This window comes from Myotis daubentonii, chromosome 2, assembly GCF_963259705.1.
Source record: "Myotis daubentonii chromosome 2, mMyoDau2.1, whole genome shotgun sequence".
Classification (NCBI taxonomy): domain Eukaryota; kingdom Metazoa; phylum Chordata; class Mammalia; order Chiroptera; family Vespertilionidae; genus Myotis; species Myotis daubentonii.
In genome coordinates, this window is record NC_081841.1 from 10,336,724 (window position 1) to 10,357,023 (window position 20,300).

The 20,300-nt window shown below is 52.0% G+C and overlaps 1 protein-coding gene across 3 annotated transcripts in view; it reads left to right on the top strand.

Moving 5' to 3' along the window:
• Window positions 1–310: 310 nt before the first annotated feature.
• The window catches only part of LARGE1 (LARGE xylosyl- and glucuronyltransferase 1), a 440,149-nt gene continuing 420,159 nt past the window's right edge, over window positions 311–20,300 (top strand). The window contains exons 1-2 of one of the 3 annotated variants that reach the window (XM_059681724.1): window positions 2,285–2,857; window positions 5,893–6,006. The gene's annotated coding sequence lies outside the window, so the exon portion shown is untranslated. Of the gene's footprint in view, window positions 335–2,284; window positions 2,858–5,892; window positions 6,007–20,300 lie in introns of those variants that run through there. The other 2 variants (XM_059681723.1, XM_059681721.1) reach the window with 2 other exon arrangements.

Genomic DNA, 20,300 nt, shown 5'->3' on the forward strand with positions numbered 1-20,300 from the left:
GGAGCAGCGTTCCGGCTAAAGGGCTCGGCATTAAACTTTGACACTCTAATGGTCTCTCGGATATTAGATAATATTTTATCGTATAATGTTCTTCTTCGACACGGTAATGGCATCAGAACCAGATACCATCTCCTATCCCTGCAAACGTGCAGGGTAAGACTTACTCCCGCAGAGATAAGAGAGCAGGACCCCAGCTTCGCAGTTAACTTATCCCAAAGCTTCAAAGCAAACGTGTGTGTCTGTGTGTTTTTTTATACTTCTTCGCCGGAGACGCTGCTGTGCAACCGCAACCTTCTTTTCGCAGTCTCCTCGGTTCGTCGGCCGCTGAGATTAGGTAAACTGCGCCCCAGAGCTGGGGGGCAGCGGGGGCTGCTGGTGGTGGAAGGGGCGGGGGTCGTGGATTGAAGAGCTGGAGGGAGGGCAGGGGACCGGGGAAGGGTCCCGGCTGGGTCCAGCTAAGGGCTGGGTCCAGCTAGCTAGGAACAAGGTCCGGAGCGAACCAAGCGGCCGAAGCCCGAGGTCTCTCCGCCTGACCTCTGGGGCCTGGGGTCCGCGCGGCAGCCCCAGCGGGGCGCCCTTTTCTTACGCACCCCTCCCCCTCCCCACCCTGGCACTTTATCTCAGCTTTTGCTTCCTTCCCCTGCCTCTTCCTAAAACTGGGGTGGGTTCCTCTGAGTCCCAGGGCTAAGAGAGGGGTGCATGGAGGGAGGCGAGGCTGAGACCCGGCGGGCCCCGCCCGGCTGGGGAGAGGTGGGGACCCCGGGGGTAGGGGACCCCCAGAAGCCTTGGGACCGAGCAGAGGAAAAACACGGGAGCTGGATCGCACGCCGGAGCTCCGGTCTCCCGGGCGGAGTTGTCCATCCCTCCGCGTCCTTTCTTTCGTTCCCTGCCTCTCTGCTTTCTCTTCCGCGGGGTTTTCTCTCCAGGCCTCCCCCACTCTCATGCCCCCGCCCCTTCGCCCAGCCAATGGCACCCACTCCTTCCATGGCCCGAAAGGACTCTCGGCGCCCCACTCTCGGCTTTCGGAATGGGAGACTGGCAGTTCATTCAGCGGGACAATACGCGCGGGGCTCTCATGCCCGGAGGGAAAGAGCTGGAATGAAATCTAAATGGGGAGGGGGTGCGCCGCGCGCGCATGGGGGTATGTGAATGGGGGGGGGGGAGAGCGGAGGGCGGCAAAAAAGTGCAGTTTCCCCGAAAGAATAGGGAACCTTGGGCCGGATTCTTGGATACCGAGTCCAAAATGACGCTGTCAAAGCCCTTCAACGTGGCTCCCCGCAGTCTCAGGCTGCCCCATACAAGAGGAGGGGAGACCCGAGTGGAAGGTGGAGGCGGGGAAACTTCCTACTTCCCAGGACCGCCGTTTTGTACCAGGGAGCGCGGACAGACAGCACGGCCCTTCGAGCCCGCTAGCGTCTCTACGGCGGCAGCTGCGGACCCGCCCCGCTCCCCTTCCCCCTCGATCCGCGAGCCTCGCCAAGCCCGGAGCGGCCCCGAGTGGCCCGGAGCAGTCGGGCTGGGGGAAGAAGGAAGGGGAGCTCCTGGCTGGCACCCTTTTCTCTTAACCCGGGCCGGGATCCCGGATCCGGGTGTTGCTTCCGTCTGCTGGTGAGCAGGCTGAAGAACTAGGGGGCGGAGCCTCGGCGGGGGGCGGAGCTTCGGCGGGGGCGGCCTCTCCGTTCGCGGGGCTGCGGCACCTGCCATTGGCCAGCCGCGCCGTCACGGGGTGGGGGCGGGACCGAGGCGGGCGCAGGCCCCGCCCCCGCTCGGAGCGCGGCCCAGGTTCGCGGTACCCCCCCAGCCGCACAGACATGACACAGACACACAGTCACTGCAGCTGCTGAGCGAGCCCAGCGCTCTGGGCACGCGGCGGCGGAGCCAGCCCGGAGCCCGGACCCCAGCGCCCGCCCGCCCGCCCCGCCAGCACCCGCGCGGCGGCCCCGCCTGGCCCGAGCGCGGAAGGCGGGGATCGCGCGCCGGCTCCGGCTAGTGGCGCCCGGCTGCCGGAGGCGGCTGCAGCGGCCGCCCAGCTTCGAGCGCCGGGCGCTCGGAGAAGCCGGCGCGTCTCGGAAACGGCGGCGGCCGAGGCCGGCGAGCGCTCCCGGCGGCAGCGCGGGGCCGCCTTCTTCGGTTCCCTGCACCCACCGCGCTGCGCCCCGCCTCCGCTCCGGTGACCTTCCCGGGGCGCCTCCCCCGGCCCCGCGCCCCCAGCCCCGCGCCCCAGGCCAGGGCGAGGCCCTCTCCAGCGCCTCCTTCCCGCGGAGCCGCGGGCGGGCGGCGCAGGCCCGGGGGGAGGGGGCGCCGCGGCCGTCTGCAGCACCCCCCTACTCGCCGCCGCGCCCGGCCGACTGGACTGTCGCTGCCCCGCCGCCGCCGCGCGGGACCCCGGGCGCCTGAAGCTGGGGGCGCGGCTGCACTCGCCTCGCCCGGCCGGGAGTGAACAGGCCCTGCCCTGAAGGGGCGAAGCGGCTGGGAGCGCGGGAGGTGGAGCCAGCCCTGGCGGCCACCCCGCGTTTCAACCCAGCGCCCCCTCCCCGGACCCAGCCCGAGGCGCACCCAGGCCTCTGCCCGTGCGGGGCGCCCCCGGCTCGGAAGAGTCCCCGCGGCCGGGAGCAACTCCAGACAGCGGCGCCGGAGGCAGAGGAAGAAGGGAGAGTGCTTGGCTCGGGCGGCCCGGACCCTGCCCGCAGCGTTCGGAGCTCGGGACCTCCCCGAAGGGTGCGCTCGGCACCGCCGTTCGGACCCGGGCAGCGCCTGCTGGAACCCCGACCCGGACCCCCTGCGCCTCCTAGGCGGCGCCGCCGCGCCACACAGCTCTTTCGCGGTCTCTCTCTGCCTGGCAGCGGGCACGGCCAAGGTAAGTGCCCGGGGTGCCAGAGAGCCGCCACGGGGCGCCCGGTGAGCGGCGCTGGACAAGTTCTCCGAACCTGTAGCTGGTATCCCTTGTACTGGCGCAGAGAGAGGGCGTGTGGTCACACCCTCCGCTGCCTGGGCCCAGAGCCCAGCGGAGGTTGCAAGTGCAAGTCCCAGACTCTTAGACTCTTGTCCCCAGGACCCGTCCCAGGGCCTGCCAGTCTTCTAGGCACACGGTCTGTTAACAGGGAGCCAGCAAGAAAATTCCCGTTAGCAACAGGAGGGGATGTGTCTGCACCCCTCACTCGTAACCCCCTGTGCTTTTGGGGGGGGGGGGCCTTCTGTGTTTGGAGCGATCCCTCCTGGACGATCCCCACCTGCATTTTCCTGAGGCTGGGAAGAACTTTTCGTTGTTCCTTGTTGCAGAGTGGAGGCGGATTTGGGGTGAGCAGCCACAGCTAGCGAGTCCCTCTATAGGACAGAGTGGTTGGGTGGCAGCGATGTCTGTGGAGAGGAAACCCAACCAGAGTGTCACCAGGCTGCTTGTGATGAGGATCAGTCTGTATTGACCCAGGCAGTCTGGGGAATGTCACTGCTTCTGAAGGTGGAGTGCCTGGCTCCAAAGTTTGCACCCTTAAGATATTTTCTTCATCGCCTTCTTACCTTCTTTTCACGCTCTCTTTAGGAGCCTCAGTTCTGCAAAGCCTGTCTTGCCTGTTTGAAATTTGTTACACCGACGAGCTTCCCCTTGGAACAGTCTGATTGTAAATGGGTCACCTCGGAGGAACAGATTGTTTCTCTGACATTGAGTCTACCCCCCCCCCCCCATTCCCCCAGTGACCCTGTTTAGTGGGGATGGATTTTTTTCTGTCCCTGAGCTGATGATGTACCTCAGTGGTCTGCTGAATTCCAAATCTGTGAATTTTGTCACTCGGCCCATTAAAATGATCTCCGGGGGGAGCAAAATAGCCGCTCACATTTTCTGTGAATGTCACAGGAAGTTTCACAGGTCTTATGTAAGTGCCCCAAGAGAGAGGCAGGCTCTGGCTTCCTTTATGGGGACTGGGGGGGGGGGGGGGGGGGGCGGGGCGGCAGGGGGGCGGCGCAGGCAGGTGGGGCTTCCACCTCACCTACTGCTGATGCTGCTCTGTGACACGGTGGGAACCCAAAGTGCTCATTCACTGGTAGAGGCTGTCACCTCGGGCTAATGTTCCTCAGCTCTCCTGTCTTCCCACCTCAGGAGCCAGCTTTCATAGGCTTAAGGGTAAGGGCAGGTTCTAAATTAGGAAAGGGACAAGGGGTGGTTTTCTTTTCTGGTCTCGCACAGGTGGGTGACATGAATGAATGACTCACAGGCATGCGGAGCCCTCCACCTGGCTGTGAGGTTTCACACGTCTCTTAGTGTACCTTTATGCTTCGAGAGCACTTCACTTCAGTGAAAACTGCTTTGAGGAGAACACACCTTTCTCCAGCCTGGCGCTCTTCATTCCTTACCAGGAAGAAAGCGAACTGGGTTAGCGAGGCAAAAGCCGCCAAGATTGAGATCTTAGTGGGTGTTCAAGAGTGGCGGGGAAAGGACCCCCCCCCCCCCCCAAGTAGGATAGAGAGGTTTTTGAAGATCGATCTCTCTCCAGCGGCGGAAATCATCACTAACAAAGTGTGGGCTGCCTTCACTTAGTGGAGCAGGCCGGGCTGTGGGTTAACTTTTTGATATGAGAGGATGCAGATTCCTTTGCCTTTTCAACCATAACTAGAAGGGCCTCCACAATGAAATAAAAGGTTTTCGACTCACCATAGGTCCTGGGGTCGGTGGAGGCGGAGGTTTGGTTCCGGGTTCCTGAGCTTGTGCTGTCAACTGGATGCAGCGTGAGGAGTGTCTCCCATCGGAAGCCACCTCCAGTGGCAGGACACTAGGGGGACCAGCTTTCTATTCCGCCACCAGGGAAGGAAACCCAAGGGCCCCCGTAGCAAAGAGCTGTGCTTTACCTGTAGGGCTCGTGCAGCCAGTGTTTTGGTACCCAGTGCATGCTCACACTGATGAGTGGCTTCCCAGTGCTTGGCCATGGGCCTGCTCACATCGAAAGTGTCCTCTGGACAACTCAGAACAGGGGATCTGCCAAGGGTTACTGTGCTGGGTGAGACTGAAAAACTTAAGATATCATCTGCAAGTATATGAGCACTATACAATTAAAAATGTGTATTTTTATTGATTTCAGAGAGGAAGGGAGAGGAAGAGAGAGAGATAGAAACATCAGTGATGAGAATCATTGATCGGCTGCCTCCTGCACACCCATCAAACCACCACTTCCTGGTTCATAGGTTGACACTCAACCACTGAGTCACACCGGCCAGGCAGTGAGCACTATGCATTTTTGGGAGACAGACCCTCCGGCCAACTCTATTCTTTGGGCCTTAGACCGTGCTGACTTGAAGTTCCCTAAGAGTTGGTAATCAAAAGTCTCCTTTTTGGATTTTGTACTGCACATCTCAGCAGGTTTCATAAAACCAGATTTTCTCCGTTCTAGATGGTGTCCAGATGCGACCCCACTAGACATGCAGTTTCTCACTAGCATCCTCTTAGAAGGACGTTCCTTATATTTACAGCTGACCCTTGGACAACGGGGTTTGGACTGTGTGGGTGCCCCTATGCGCACGTTTTTTTCTTCTTCAGGAAATACAATCGGCATTTCCTATCCCGATGAATTCCGGGGGTTCATCAAACCCTGATGGGAAACAGTATCTTCACATTCCCAAACACAGATTCCCCAACAGCGGATCAGAAATAACTGTTTCCCATCTGCCATTGGTTGAATCTGCGGATGTGAACCGCCCACTGTCCAGTCAAAAGTCATGTGTCGATTTTCCACTGTGTGTGGGTGGGTTTCGCTAAACCCGGCGTGGTTTCCAAGTGTCAGCTGTCTACAGATGTACCATGACATTTGATAATGCAGTTACACTGCTAACAGTATGAAGTGGTTAGTGTCCAGGTTTGCATGGTCAACAGTATTGCATCATTCATGTCTAGCGTTCCTCCTGCAGAACTGGAAGATAATTCTATTTTGCTGAAGAACAAAGCCCCATTGCCCAGGCTCACCTTATCCACAGTGGCCAGGGCTCATCAAAGCTGACTCCAGAGGTGGGCAGACAGGACAGGTAAGAGGTAGAGTCCAAGAAGAGACGACCCAGTTTAGAATACTGGCACGAAAAAGGGCAGATGTTGCCAAGATTTAGGTCTTCGTGGAGTTTGAAGACCCATCCCAGCTGGTGGACATGTGGAATTAGACTCTGCGTTTGGAACCTGTGAACCTGCATGAGTTAGTCTGTCCCCCTGAACTCTGGGGCCTGCTCGACGGTGGTTTTGATCATTTACCCCTGTGTTTAGTGCTTATTTAGGTGGTTTGAGGGGAGCGATGGTCGTGGTCTAGGGAAAATGGTCAGCATAAAGCTTTATTTCGGCTATTAAGGCTTTATAGATTGATTCTCACAGGTGCAGTCTAGCCGAGGGGTAAGAGATTGGAACAGGAAAACACTATTAAATTTGCCATTGAGCATCGACTAGTGAAAACTGGTCTTGGAGAGGAGATATACTGTGGTCCTAAGGCATGATGAAGTCTTGTGAATTTCAGAGCCAGATGGCAGAGGTACAGATAGAGGGAGACATTGAGGCAGGAGGCTGGCCTTGAGGACCCACCTCTGAATTACAGCCACCACACAGGACCCACTAGTGTTGACCAGGCTTGGCTGGCTGCTCCGCCCGGAGCATTCCACATTGGGAGGCCTCGGTTTCCCTCTGACCATTCTGATATTCGGAGAGCCGAAGGCCGCAGCCAGTAAAGTTAAGGTGTACTGAACTGTATTTTAAAAGCCTTTTTCTCTTTGAACTCAACAAATAATCACAGATCCCACGCTCTGTGTGGACGCTTCAGAGGTTGCACGTTTAGTTTACAGTCTTTCCGGGGAGGCAGGCATTGAACCGTTACTATGAGCCGAGTCCTATTGTGCAGGTTTGTTCAAAGGGTGGGTTTGATATCGCCAGGATGGCAGAGAGGAAAAGGCATCCCGGGCAGGAGGGACCGCATGGAAACCTTCAGGTGTGTCGTGCGAATGCAGGATAGGAGTAGTTCGTGTGGCTGGAAGACGGGATGTTTGGGAGGGAAGCAAGCTTGATGTTCAAGGGAAATCGTTTCAAAGGATTCCATGCTGAGTGCTGTACCTCAGCCGCATGCTCTGTGTATGCAAATGGTGGCGAGAACAGTGGATGGATAAGATCGAAGAGTACTTGTTGACCATCCCACATTGTTATTAAAAACAGAGAAAGAAAATTTCTTTTTCTTGTCATTTATTTGTCTACGTGTAACATTTTGCCCGTTCTTTAACAAACTGTTAGCAATGCAATAAAGAAAAGGTCCCTCAAGCACCATCAGTCTGCCCTCTTGTGTACATGGGTTTCATTTGGGGCATTCATTATGAGATTATGCAGCAGTGGGAGAAATGACAATGTTACTGGCGAGTGATATATCGTCGGGGAAGAATCCTCTGTGAGAACAAATTCCAGCTTGTCAGATGTTCTTCTGGGTAGAGTTATGGTCATATTTAACGCTCGAACAAGGTTCCTGTATTTGAATCACTTCAGTTCTGGCCTCACCTTTTTTTTTTTTTTTTTGCTTTTGAAAAAGGAGGAGTTTTATGATTTTGAGGATGGGTATGTGCGTGCATGTGTCTTGTGGAATGAGGAAACTGTGTAGCCAGGAAGAAAATCAACAGCGTAACCGCCAGAGGGTATTAGAGAGAATGGAAAATCACCGTTGCAGTAGCAATCTCCTGGGCCAAGTATATTTAGGTTTTCAGAAACAGGAGCCAGGACTGGGGGGTAAAAGAAGCCCATGTGTGTGTGTGTGTGTGTGTGTGTGTGTGTGTGTGTGGTCTTTACCATCCTTCCTTGTGTTGAGTGGGAGGCAAAGGAGTGCTGCCTCATTCTTTGCTAACTTACTGTGTGGCCTTAGAATACTTCTTGACCTTTCTGGGCTTAAGCCTGTCTGTATGCATAAGTGAGTTTTTTTGTTTTTCTTTTTTTGTCTGGTAACTAGGACTTTAGAGGCCCCGAGAGGGAAAGGTCTTGCTTAAGCTATTGAGTGGCAAAGCTTGGACTAGTCCTAGCTTTCTAGCTGTGTAATGGGAAGCTGTCTGGCCAGTTCAAAGGCGTTGTGTACCTTGAAACATAAAGCATTGTAAGGATGCGATGCTGAAGAAAAGAATCTCCAAGTCAGCCGTGTCTGGGGGAAGAGTCTGTGTAATGCAGACAGCGTTAGAGCCTCTCTGATGTATAAGGTCATTCACATATAAAAGCAGCTAGACTTTGTGTATTGTGCAAACCTGTTGGTTCTGGAATGTTACATTGTTCTTTGAGAACCACTTGAGAGTTAAATGCTTTGTGATAAAAAGCATGCTAACAATTGTAATTTTTCCCCCCCAAATTAAGTTGATGAAAGCTGACTTGACCTTTTGTGATTTTGCAAAGCCTGGACTCTACCAGGGGTAGGGGGAACCCTTCCATGTGTCCTGGGAGCTTAGCTTAGTAGGGGAGCTATTGGGCGAGGATGTCGGGAAGGATGTTTGGAAGAAGCATAGACACAGAAAAGCAATCGTGTAGAAGCACAGGCAGGAAGAATGCAAATGGATGTAATTTTATGCCTCCCAATATACCTGAGTTGCTAAAAGAAACTCACCACTCTGGCACGGGCCTCCTGGAAAGAGGAGATTCGAAGTAAGCACAATGTAAATTTAAGGTTTGTTACATTATTATTTCACGATTGAAGCTAAGTACAAGGAGTGCCCTATTTTAGGAGAACTTGGCATATAAAATCTGATCTTAAAAGCAAAGCAAATCATTTAAAGTTAAGTAGTTGTTGGGGGTACAAGAGGTTTTTATTTAACAAAAGGGATTTAGAGCCAGCCTTTTCAAAAGGGCTAGTTGCATTTCAAGTTATTCGATGAACACAATCATGATGGATGCTTTTGGGAGCCTCGCTTATTGCATTAAAATCAAGTAGAAACTTTTTCAAATGTTTTAGCAAATCACTCACCAGGTCCACGTGCCAAGGAGCCTACTATCTAAAACACAGGAACAAGTACAGTAGTTCCAGATCCTTGGTGACCACTGACCTACCACATCATGTCACTTACTTGGGTTCACATTGCTCACTTAACTACCATTCTTCCCGGAGACAGCACTCATAACCACCCTCCTAGGCGAGTTCCCTAACCACCCTCACATTCTTCTAAGAATATATCAAGGCCAAGGGTGGTTTATACAGTAAGTTAGGTACGTTCCCAAGATTCTGAGTCTTCGCAATTGCAGAGACATGGAATTAATTTTGCTCTTCCTAAAGATACAGTAGAGGCGATACGCATGAGACATTAAAAACCCCCCACAAAAACCCTCAAAATCAAGCTTGCCTACTGGCTCTTCCCTGCAGCTGAAATATCTAGGGCTTTTTGGTGTTTTGTTCCTTTATCTCTTAGGAAAGTTTCCAAAAAAGAATTTGTTCTAGGAATGAAATAAAATGTAAGGCATTTAAGGCTGCAGAGGTAATTTTGGGCAACCTGGAGTTGTAGATAATCACAGGCCGCGGCCAGAATGGAAAGTGCAGTCTCACCCATAATTTTAGCCTCTCTTGTCACATTAAGGGGCCGCGATTTGGACCGGCAGATGGAGATGGAGCCCTGACTGCGGGGGGAGGTTTTGCTCTTAGCATAGCTTTTTCTTCCTGAAGGACCAAGGCCAATTGGGAAGAAAGAGCGTGCTGATCTTTCTAGCTCTCCATGGTCGCATTCAGATTTAGGAGGACTGACAGCAGAACATGGGTGTGTGGGGATTTCATCCTTCCTTTTTTCCTTTTTTTAATTTAAATTCGGCAGGGAATCGGGGGCTCTTCAGAGTTATTCTGTGGTTGGGATTGCCTTGGCTGCATTGAACACGTTTGCTACGATTGAGTCAGGTTCACATTTCTGTGGCTAACTGGGAGCCTTCCCTCCCCATGATGTAGGTCCTTCATAGGCCAACACTATTTGTGGACCAGCCTCCTTGACTGATGTCAGCTCTCATCTGGGAATGGCATCTCGTGGTCGCTCCAGAAGCCAGCGGAGGAGGCACAGGCAGAGTGAGAAGCAGGTGGCCCTTGTCCCGCCTCCAGGCTCGGTGCCTGTGCTTAGTGGGTCCACTCTTCCTCAGTACTTGTGTCCACGCGGGATGTCTTGTTTCATGAATGAATACTGAGTGGTCGTGTTTTCAGGGCGATGGGGGAGGGAGAGGTGAGTGAATTCCTGTGGGTGTACAGCCTTGGATGCCTTGAGGCCTCTGCAGGAAGCTGTCACTTTACAAATGTGAAGGACATTTCAGATCAGCAAATGAGTTCTCTTAGGGACCATTGTTGTGTTTCAGACACCGAAGGCTTTGTAAAAAGGCGAGGGAAGTACAATACCAGAATGTCTTGTGTGCTTCTTTCCTCTCCATTTGTAGGGACTTGGACCTCTCTGGCTTGAGGGGAGGGCTCATGGTCCAAACCATGTTCAAATGCATGTGCCAGATTGTTTTGAAAGTGACTTGAGCCAGGCCCCTGTGGCTCAGCAGCTGAGTGGCGACCCAGGAACCAAGAGATCTTGGTTTGATTTCAGGTTAGGGGGCACATTGCTGAGTTGTGGGCTTGATCCCCAGAAGGGGGCGTGCAGAAGGCAGCCAATTGATGGTTCTCTCTCATCATTGATGTTTCTCTCTCTCTAATCCTCTCTCTTCTTCACTCTCTAAAATTCAATAAAAAGAAATAAAAAAAAGAAGAAAGTGACTTGAAAAGCATTTGAAATGCAACAAGGCTTAGGATGGATGGTTAATGATGGTGTTTCAGAGCTGGTGATGACAGTTCCCAGACGATGTGGATGTAGATGTAGGCGAGAGGCGTGGCTCGTGTGTCAGGAGGATGAAGTGCACTTGAGTCGAGGGAGGGAAGGTCGTGGTGCCCTGACCCCAGTAGGATGAGCTGCCCTCTGCCATCTGGGTATCTTCTCCCCTTTTGCTCTTGGTGTGAATCCTTCCCATCCGGGCTTTCCAGTATTGTAAATGCTCACGGATGCCTTCCCTGGGTAACGCAGAGCTGAGATGCCACCAGGGCAGGGAGGGAGCGTGGAGCCCCACTAGACCAATAGCTTCGGTTCACAGCTGTGGAGACTAAGGCCGGGGAGGTCAAGAGAATGACCCAGGTGGGAGGAGGGCCGGAACCCAGGCTTCCTGGGCACCTGGGGCAGCCTGACTGTGCCTTCTCACACCCCATCACTTTCAGGGGTCCATCCTCTGCCCCCTTCCCTTGCCTCCCACACACCCTGCTTCCCTCTGTTCCACCCCGAAGTCACAATTCTCAACCGGGTCCATGGTGCCAGGCGCTCTTCCATCTGAGCATTTTGTGCGTTTCGTGTTCACAGCGGCCCCTGGAGGTGGCTGGTCTCACATGCCCACTCTGCAGACGTGGCAGCCGAGGCTTGCCCGGGTCACACAGCCGTGAAGCATGGAGCTGGGACTCACCACGTAGCCTGCTGTCTGGGCGCTGACCTCACCCCTGCTTCCCCACGTCTCTGCTTCACTGTATGTACGTCCTGCGACCCTCTGAAGGTCTTCTCTGCCTCTAGCCTCCTGGCTGTTTCCCCAGTGGGGCTTGTTACTGCTGTTCCTTTGCTGGATCAGACTCCCCATCCTCTCACCTGTCCTGCCGGTCGAAACCTCTCCTTCCTGCCAAGGGCTCTGTCCACTCTGTCCCTTTGATGGAGCCACTTTTCACTAAATTGCTCTATGCAGGTTCCTGCTTGACATCAGGAACACACAGGTGAGGAGAGCACCTGGCACCCATCTGGCAGCCCTGTCTGGGCGAGCGAATGAAACGCTAACAGAGAGCAGTGGGCACCCGGTGGGGGGTAGCATCACGTTTGAGGGGGTCAGAGGAGCGAGATCTGCGCCTTGGTGACTAGGTGGTGGAAGAACAGGGTGAGAGGAGGAATTACCCCAAGTACCCCAAGGGCTGTGCCTGTCACCTTGTGCGTGGGATTGCCAATATCTGCATCCTTATTCCCTCACTCACGTGCCAGCTGCTTAAGAACCGTGACTGGGTGACGCCCATCCTTGTATCTATGGGAGCATCCTGCCACGTTCGCTTCTAACACAGAGGAATCCTTTAATAAACATTTATTAAATTGCACTGAAAGCCTTCTGTCCTTGCCCACATAGTTGCAGAGATTGTAGAAAATTGTGTGATAAGTTAAGCAACAATAGAAGACTCAAATGAACAGCTCAGAGCAACAATGGAAACGATGAGGCAGTGCAATTAATGGTTGTGGACTGTCGGAGCCGAAATTTGATGGGGAATCAGGGGTGGGAGCTTATTTTAGCTGTTTAAACTCCAGGGAGGTAGGCTTTGCGTTGAGGCTTTGGACATGGGATAATTAAAATTTGAATGGGGAAATTACAGAGAGGTAGCGCGGCCAGGTTTGATCGACAGTGCACAAGTGTGTATTTTGGGGTTGCAGAATAAGCCGGCTTGGGTTTCTGTTAGCGAGGAATTGGAAGTGCAGTTGGCTCGCTAGGTTGGGGCTGTGGGCTTTGAAGGCAGGGTGACTTGATCAGGAGGATGGTGTGTGAACTGGAAGCTGTTTCAAGAAGATGGGCCTCGTAACGGTATCGGGGGCACATTGGGGTGAGGAGAGATGGAAGCTGGGAGGTCACTGAACAGGCTTTTGTGTGAGTCCATATGTGAAGTTTCGAAGGCCCCTGGGCTAGAGCTGTCGCATAAGTGGAAGCTGAGGGAGGCTCCCGAATTTTCCTCCCATCAGTCTCTGGTATGGAAGGCCCACTGAACATCCACCTCCTTAGAATAAAGTCCGTGTGACACTAGCAGCCATTCTTAAAATAGCACTTTCTCCCTTGGCTTGGCAGGGCCCGGGGATGGTGCTTGGGTGGAAATAGACTCTCTGGAGCCTCTCTTATTGGGAGTGTATTCAAATACACCCAGGGTTATAGAACAACTGTTTGCCTGGCCTTGGATGACACCAATGAGGGACGTAGTAGAGAAAATTCTTCTTTTCTTCCCGAGTGGTTCCCAAAGCAGTAGTGGGGGCCCCAGAGCAAACTGGCTGGGGCTCTGACGCCTGGGCTCCGAGTCACCTTCAAAGCGCAGCCTGTGCGGGCATCCGTGGCAGGTGTATTTCTCTGCCCTCAGACGGCCTTGCCGAGAGATTACAGGGCACACTTTTTAGAATCGGAGAGTAAGCCATTCTGGGTAACAAAATTTTTCAAATTGGATGGCCCAATCCCTTACAGATAGAGAGGCTTTATGTTTTTTAATCTTTCAAGAACGAGGGCTTTTCTAGAATGTTCTGTGTGTTTCCCCTCACCGGCTTACTATCTATCGGCCACTGGAAAATATCCAGCCTCCTTATCAGGACACTCGAAGCATGTGATGAGCTGGGCCCTGCCTTTGTCTGCAGCTTCTTCTTCTCTCACCCCCCTCTCCCCTGTTTCATGCGTCACCAATCGCTAACTCATTATTTTTCTTCCTTCCTGGTTATTTCTCCCCAAGCCTGCCAAGCTGTGCACCTGGTCTCTCCTGCCTGATAAGCTCTTTTCCTCTTTATCTGCCTGGGACACTTCTGTTTTTCCTTCAGAACCCAGCTCAGGTGGCCCTTCGTCCAAGCTTTTCCTGATGCTGGCTGCCGGATCGCATCGGTACCTCGTCCTGGCTCTGCTGCTGCCCGCTCTGCACCGGATTCCCGGTTCTCCCAGGCGGCTGTCGTGCCAGAGTGTGGGAGCCTTTCCGCAAAGACCGCATCTGGTGACTCTGGGGAATCTTCAGTGTTTCACCATGTGCTTGGAACATGCTCTCTACCCAGTGCATGGTGGAGGTGATCTGGAGGTGGAGGTGGTGATGGGGATGGAGATGGTGGTGATGGTGATGGTGATGGTGCTGATGGTGGAGGTGATTTTAGATTTCATTGAATTTGTTGTCTAGGCATAATATAACCCTTTCCTGCTGAACCTAAGTACTACACTGTGCTGCAGGGGTACATGGTGGGATGTGAGTGAGCTTCTGAAGGTATTCCGGAACCTAAGAATGTATGCCCCTTTGCCAAAGACCAGAATGGTGGTGGGCCTTCCCTGGGGCACAGTGATGCCTTCAAGGAATGTGGTGGTGGTGATGGTGGAGATGGAGATGGTCTGGTGGTGGAGGTGGTGGTGGAGGTGGTGGTGGAGATGGAGGTGGAGGTGGTGGTGGAGATGGAGGTGGAGGTGGTGGTGGAGATGGAGGTGGAGGTGGTGGTGGAGATGGAGGTGATCTGGAGGTGGAGGTGGTGGTGGAGATGGTCTGGAGGGAGAGGTGGTGATGATGGTGGAGATGGAGGTGACCTGGAGGTGGAGGTGGTGGTGGAGATGGAGGTGACCTGGAGGTGGAGGTGGTGGAAATGGAGGAGGAGGTGGGGGAGGTGCGCTCGCCTTCTTTCAAGACCAAGAGATACGTCTTTATGCAAATCCTTAAGGCTGAATATTGAAGGGGGAGGAGAAACTTGAAGACCCTTTGTACCCCTGTCACTACCCCTTCTCTTGGTCAGTGCAATCTCAACTTCTCTGTTGCCACCACCCTCCCATCTCCCTCTTCTTCCTTCTCCTCTTAGACTTTTAAAAGCCCGATGAAGAAAATCAGTCCTTGGCAGTCATCATCTGACAACCCAAAGCATACCTCTCTCTCAGGCCTTATCCTCAAGTGTTTGATTCATTCTGGCTGCACTGCGGAGCCCTAGGTGCTGCTGGAAACTTTGGGCATGGTTTCTGTTCACTAGGCTTAATACCATTCCCCATTCTTTAGGGAACCTGGTGTAGAATGGCAGTTCTAATTGATTGAGAAATTATCAGACAGGATGAGGAGTGGCTAGGGAGAACTGGATAAATTTGTGCAGAAGCTCAGCAGCAGTGCCCAGAGACTCGGCTCTGGATAGCCGTGTGTTTATGTTGGAATATTTCGTCCTGTCTCTAGTGTTTGTGAGGTCCATTTGGGTTTTTATTACACTGCCCTTGCACGCCAGGCATTGATGCTGCATGACTAGGTTTGCTTAATGAATCACGGAGGAGTGACAGATGAACCCTGGGCAGAGTTTGTGTGATTCAGGCACTGGCAAAACTTTATGAACTTGCACTTGGCGTGGGCCTTGGTTACATGGTTCAGGAAGCCCTGCTGCTTTTCCAGTGGTGGTCCAGCTTCATACGTACGGAGGAATCTGCTTTCTGGGTCTTAGTTTTTGACATTTTCCTTTTTTCTTCTGCTTGGGTTTGTCCATAACTCTTACTGAAACAGCATTTTTGAGCTCATTAAATCTGTTAATGTGTGTGTAATGCTTAGAACAGTGCTGGCACTCAGAAAACACTCAGTATGTGTTAGCTATTGTAATTGTTGTTATTATTTAGAGTTTCTCCATTTTTTTTTCCTCCGCTCTCCCCCCCCACCTGCTCTTCATCCCTGAGGATAGTGGTGGTGTTTGCTAAAGTAAGAACACAGATGACCTCCTGGGACAAGAGGGGGCCACCGTCTTTCACTTTTCAGCACTGTCTAGAGATCGCAGGAAGTTTGCAGAAGCTCTGAAGTAAAGGCAAATGCTTGCTCACTCATCCCCTGAGGCCATGAGCTTTCTGTCTCCTTTGCTCCTTTTTCTCATTGGAAATTTGGGCTCTGATAGGTAAGGGAGATGAGAGCCAGTGAATGACATAGGAAAGGACTCTTTCTTGGCCAGTTCTGATTAGCAGTATTTAAAATAACAGGTCACAGTAATGATGGTGGTAACAGTGACGGCTCCCATGGATTGGATGTCTCTGTGGGATTCTGAGTTGTGCTCTACATGAACGATGCTTTCAGTCACAGCAGCCCTGAGCTGAGCAGTTTCGTTTTATAGGCGAGGAAACCAGTTCAGAGACATGGCTATTTGCCCAAGCGACAAAGCCAGTGAGTGGAACCCAGTTCTGTGTCCAGACTATTTTCTCTTAATCTCTGTCCCATAATCTGCTCACCCCAGGTCACTGGACACTGGAATAGACAAACCCCTGGGAAGACATGAAGACTTTCCATGGAGTATGCTGGTACAGAAAGTTTTAAGGGAATCGATTTCCAGATTTCCAGCCTCACATAGGGACCTGTCCCTGAAATTGATTGGCCTGAGACCACCCCCACCAGGTCCACGGTTCTTCCTTCCACCTCCCTTTTCACAGTCATCCCTTCCCCATCTTATAAAGTCACATGTCTTCCCCGACACTGAAGTTACTCTCTGGTACATTGCTCTGGGTATAAAAACCTCAAGGAACACCAGTCAAAGGAACTGTTTGAAATTGGGGTGTGGGAACCTTCTGAAGAAGGCACCGCAGGGCTGCCCCGTCCACACTCTCTTTTCCCTGGTTAAACTTGGTGCTAGAATCTGGGCATTTGGGCCCCTTTCTCTGGGTAAGGGACAATCCAACATTTCCAGAGTTTAAAAAAATAACTTGCTCTTGGATTTTTAAAATTAATGATGGGTATCAGAGTGCTAGATCCCATTTAAAAATGTGATGTGAAATTTTATTTTAAAATGTTAATGTTTACGATATGCTGAAAATTACATCTGTAGGAATGATTTCGTTTATGATGAAAACGTTAGATGTCAGCCTAAAAATAGGCAAGGTAAAAAAAAAATTGTACAAGTTCTTCAAATTTCAGAATTCAAAGAAAGCTTCAGGATCGTTGTACTGTACTTCCCCCTGAGATCCTGAAGTTTGGAGCGAGTAATTCCTAAGTGGTTTTCTGCCCAGACCCTTGTGCACCTAAATATGTATAACTTTTTTTTCATAGAATTCAGGAGCATCAATGTCTCCTCAAGCTCCTACATTACACTTTAGATTAAGCACTCTTCTTCTTTTAAGGACACAGTCAGATTGGATTGGAGCACACCATAATAACCTCATTTTACCTTGATCACCTCTTTAAAAACCCTGTCTCTAAATACAGTCACACTCTGGGGTACTGGGTGTTATGGCTTCAACAGCTTAGCCCACAGTAACACTATGTTGTTTTAATGCTGTGAATGGGTTATATTTTGAAAAGTGATATTAAAGTACAAACCTCATTTGTAATACAGATTACTAATGGATTCACTCTGACCACTTCAGGGATGGTAAGTTTACTATCTGGGTACTCTTTCCCCTTTAATAGGAGCAGAGAGGAGACAATGTGTAGAGATATAAACAGGCTGTGAATTTACCGAAAATGCTTGGGAATTGATAGTGGAAACCTGGGCCTTTTGCCTCCCTAAGCTCTGTGCTGCTCCCATGGTGGCAGTAACAACTTCCCTGAAATACCCTGACTTAGGTTGTGAAATGGGTTTCATGACTTTCTGGGGGTGAGGTAGGGGGCTGTTGGTCAGACCAGCAGCTTGTCTTAGAGATCTGGTCTCTCTCCTTGTCCCAGGGCTGGTGTGTGGGAGAGACATTTCTTGCCATTCTATGTTTTGTGTCTTGGGACCAGGTTTGCCAGTGTTGGTTTTTGTGAGTCAGTTTGACCCAAGTCCCTCAAAGACCGCTGTGATGTCAGAAATCCCTTTCCGTTCACACCCAGCCCTCATCTTCTTTAAGCAGATGACAAGCCCGCCTGTTATTCTGCTCTGCTAAGCAGTTGTCATTGTTCTCCTGGTTTGTCATTGTTTTAATCTGGCTGTGTGCTCATTGTCTGGCCTGCTGATGCTTGTAGTGGAGTCACATCACAGCTGAAAAGAGCTGGGGAGGAGTTGATCAAATTGTAGTCTTTTCATGTCAAAAATGACCAACGACCCCCCCCCCCCCCCCAATTGTGCTTACCTGCAATTCAGAAATGTTAATCACCTAATGTTTTGGAGAGTTTTTTGCTGTAGGACCTGTGGGTACACATATGTTACCTGGGACGAGAATGAGGTTTTAAATATCCACCCACCACCTCTTCATGTGCCAGTGTGGATTGTGTTACATGACTAAGAGCTTGTCCTTACTGAAATCAGGCCACACAGTCTCTGAGCAAACAGGGCCCTGGAGGTAGCAGTTTTGACAGAGCATGGTTAATTGCTATTTGCATGTTCCTGCCAGCCCACCTTGGGTAAGACTCTTACCTTCTCTTACTAGTTTCCTGTGGCCGCTGTAACCAAACACCACAGAGCCAGCGGCTTAAACAACAGAAGTGTATGGTTTCCCAGTTCTGAGGCTAGAAGTCCTCATCAGGCATCTGGAGGTGTCAGCAGGGCTGCGCTCTCTGATGGAGCTTGGGGAGCATCCTTCCTTGCCCCTTCTAGCTTCTGGTGTCGGCTGGCAATCCTCGGCCACCCTTGGTTTAGGGGGGCCTCACTCCAGCCACCTGGCCACCTTCTCACTGTGTACCCTCCCATTGTCTCCCCTGTACACCAGTCTCCTTGCCCAAATTTCCCCTTTTTTATAAGTGTACCATCATATTGGATTGGGGCCCAGACGACTGACCTCACTTTACCTTGAATCCTCTGAAAAGACCTTATTTCCATAGATAGCACATTCTGAGGTCCTGGGGGATAGGATTTCAACATGTCTTTCTTGGGGGGACACAATTCAATCCATCACTCACTCCCTGAGCTGTACTTTTCCACCTCCAAGGCCCATCACCTGTTCCCACCCTCAACCTAGGGGTCAAACCCACTCACACTGAGAAAGCACTTCAGGGACATACTCCCGGGTGATGTCCGAATGCCCCGGGGTGACAGATGTCTCTTATTCCCAGTACATGGTTTGGAATGAGCATGTGGCCCTGACACATGACATGTCCTGTGTGATTTTTCAATTAGAAGCCCTTGGGGAAGTGTGCGTGTTTGACCTGAGCTCCGGGTTCGCTGGAAACAAGGACCAAGCTGCCCGCAGAGGTGCACGGGGGAGCGCCACCCCGAGGGTGTCTGACACGGCCGGCCGGTCACCTGCCTCGCCCTGACTTGCTGACCACTCACTCTGCCCTGCGGATACCGCGTGGATGCAAATCCTGAGAAATCTTTCCCAGCTCTTGAATCTTTCATGGAGACCGTGGGGCTTTGCGGTCGTTTTATTGGTTTGTTTTCATGAATTGTATTTTGATATTCAAAAGAGGTTCCCCGGGGCAGAGGTTAAGGATGTTTTCAGAATGCCTTCTCCCAACAACTTGCAGTAGAAAGAAAGCTACAAAACAAACCGAAACAACCCTCTTTGAAAGGATGTGGGGGGGTCTCCAGCTTCCTTTTGCACAAAGCATAGCATATGTCGCTGTCAGAATGTGCGCGTAGCTGCATGTTTTCTTTGAGAAGCTCCGAGCTCTGCAGAAGTCTCACTTTGTTATATAGATCTTAGCATTATCCCCATCAGCCATGTCACTCTGCTCTGTTCCATTCCTACTTTTACCTGTTTAACAATCACCCAGCTGTTGCTTGTTTGGTACCGGGTACCGAGCTGGGCACTGGAGCTCCCAGCAGGATGGCCTGGCTTATTGCAACCTGGTTGGGTTGTCTCCCAGCTCTCTCTCTATCCTGTTTGCAGGCAAAACTACCTTCTTTGCCACTACCTCTTGCAACAACAACAATAATATTGTTATTATTGCAACAACAGTTGTTTCAGCCACCGGCTCTGTGGTGTTTGGTTACAGCAGCCACGGGTAACTGGTAAGAGAAGGTAAGCATCTTCCCCCAAGGTGAGCTGGCAGAAACATGCAAGTAGCAAGAAACCGTGGTACAACCCCGGCTGTCTCCCTGACGTCTCGACGCCTCTTGCTGTCTCCCTGAGAGCAACCCTGTTCTAACTCCGCTGGTGTTTATTGGGTTGTTACACCAAGTTTCGCACAGCCAGCGGAACCGCGTGGCGAGAAGGAATCCTCTTTATGCCGCTCCCTGGGGCTGCGCCACGCGAGGGCTTTGATGATCTGTAAAACCCAGCTTCATTTTTAACACGGGAGATCTTGCCACTTTTTTTGCCTTTTGGAATTTGAGTCCTTTAATAGAGTGTTTTGAGAGTTGGGCGGTTTTATGTCAGTGCCTCTCCGATGGGTGATGAAGTTCTGGGATCAGCGCTGCTCTGTGGCTGCCGCACGCAGTGCCGCACTGGAAACGCGGCATCGCCGGGAGTGAGGTTTAGATGTGGTAATTGGACGGGCTGCGCTGCGGAAAGGAAGGTTGATGTCCCCGTGCTGCAGGCATCAGTCTGCATCTGAGACTTGCATCCCAGCGAAGGGGATTCGTGGCTTGTTCGCTTCCGATGGGGACGCTGTGGCGTGGTGGCCCGGCACTTTCTGTCCTTCCGTCCCCATCTTTCCTCCACTTCCTGACGGATGGAATCGGAGCGGACTTGTTCACAACATTTTCAATGAGCTGCCCTGGAGAACAACTTCTCA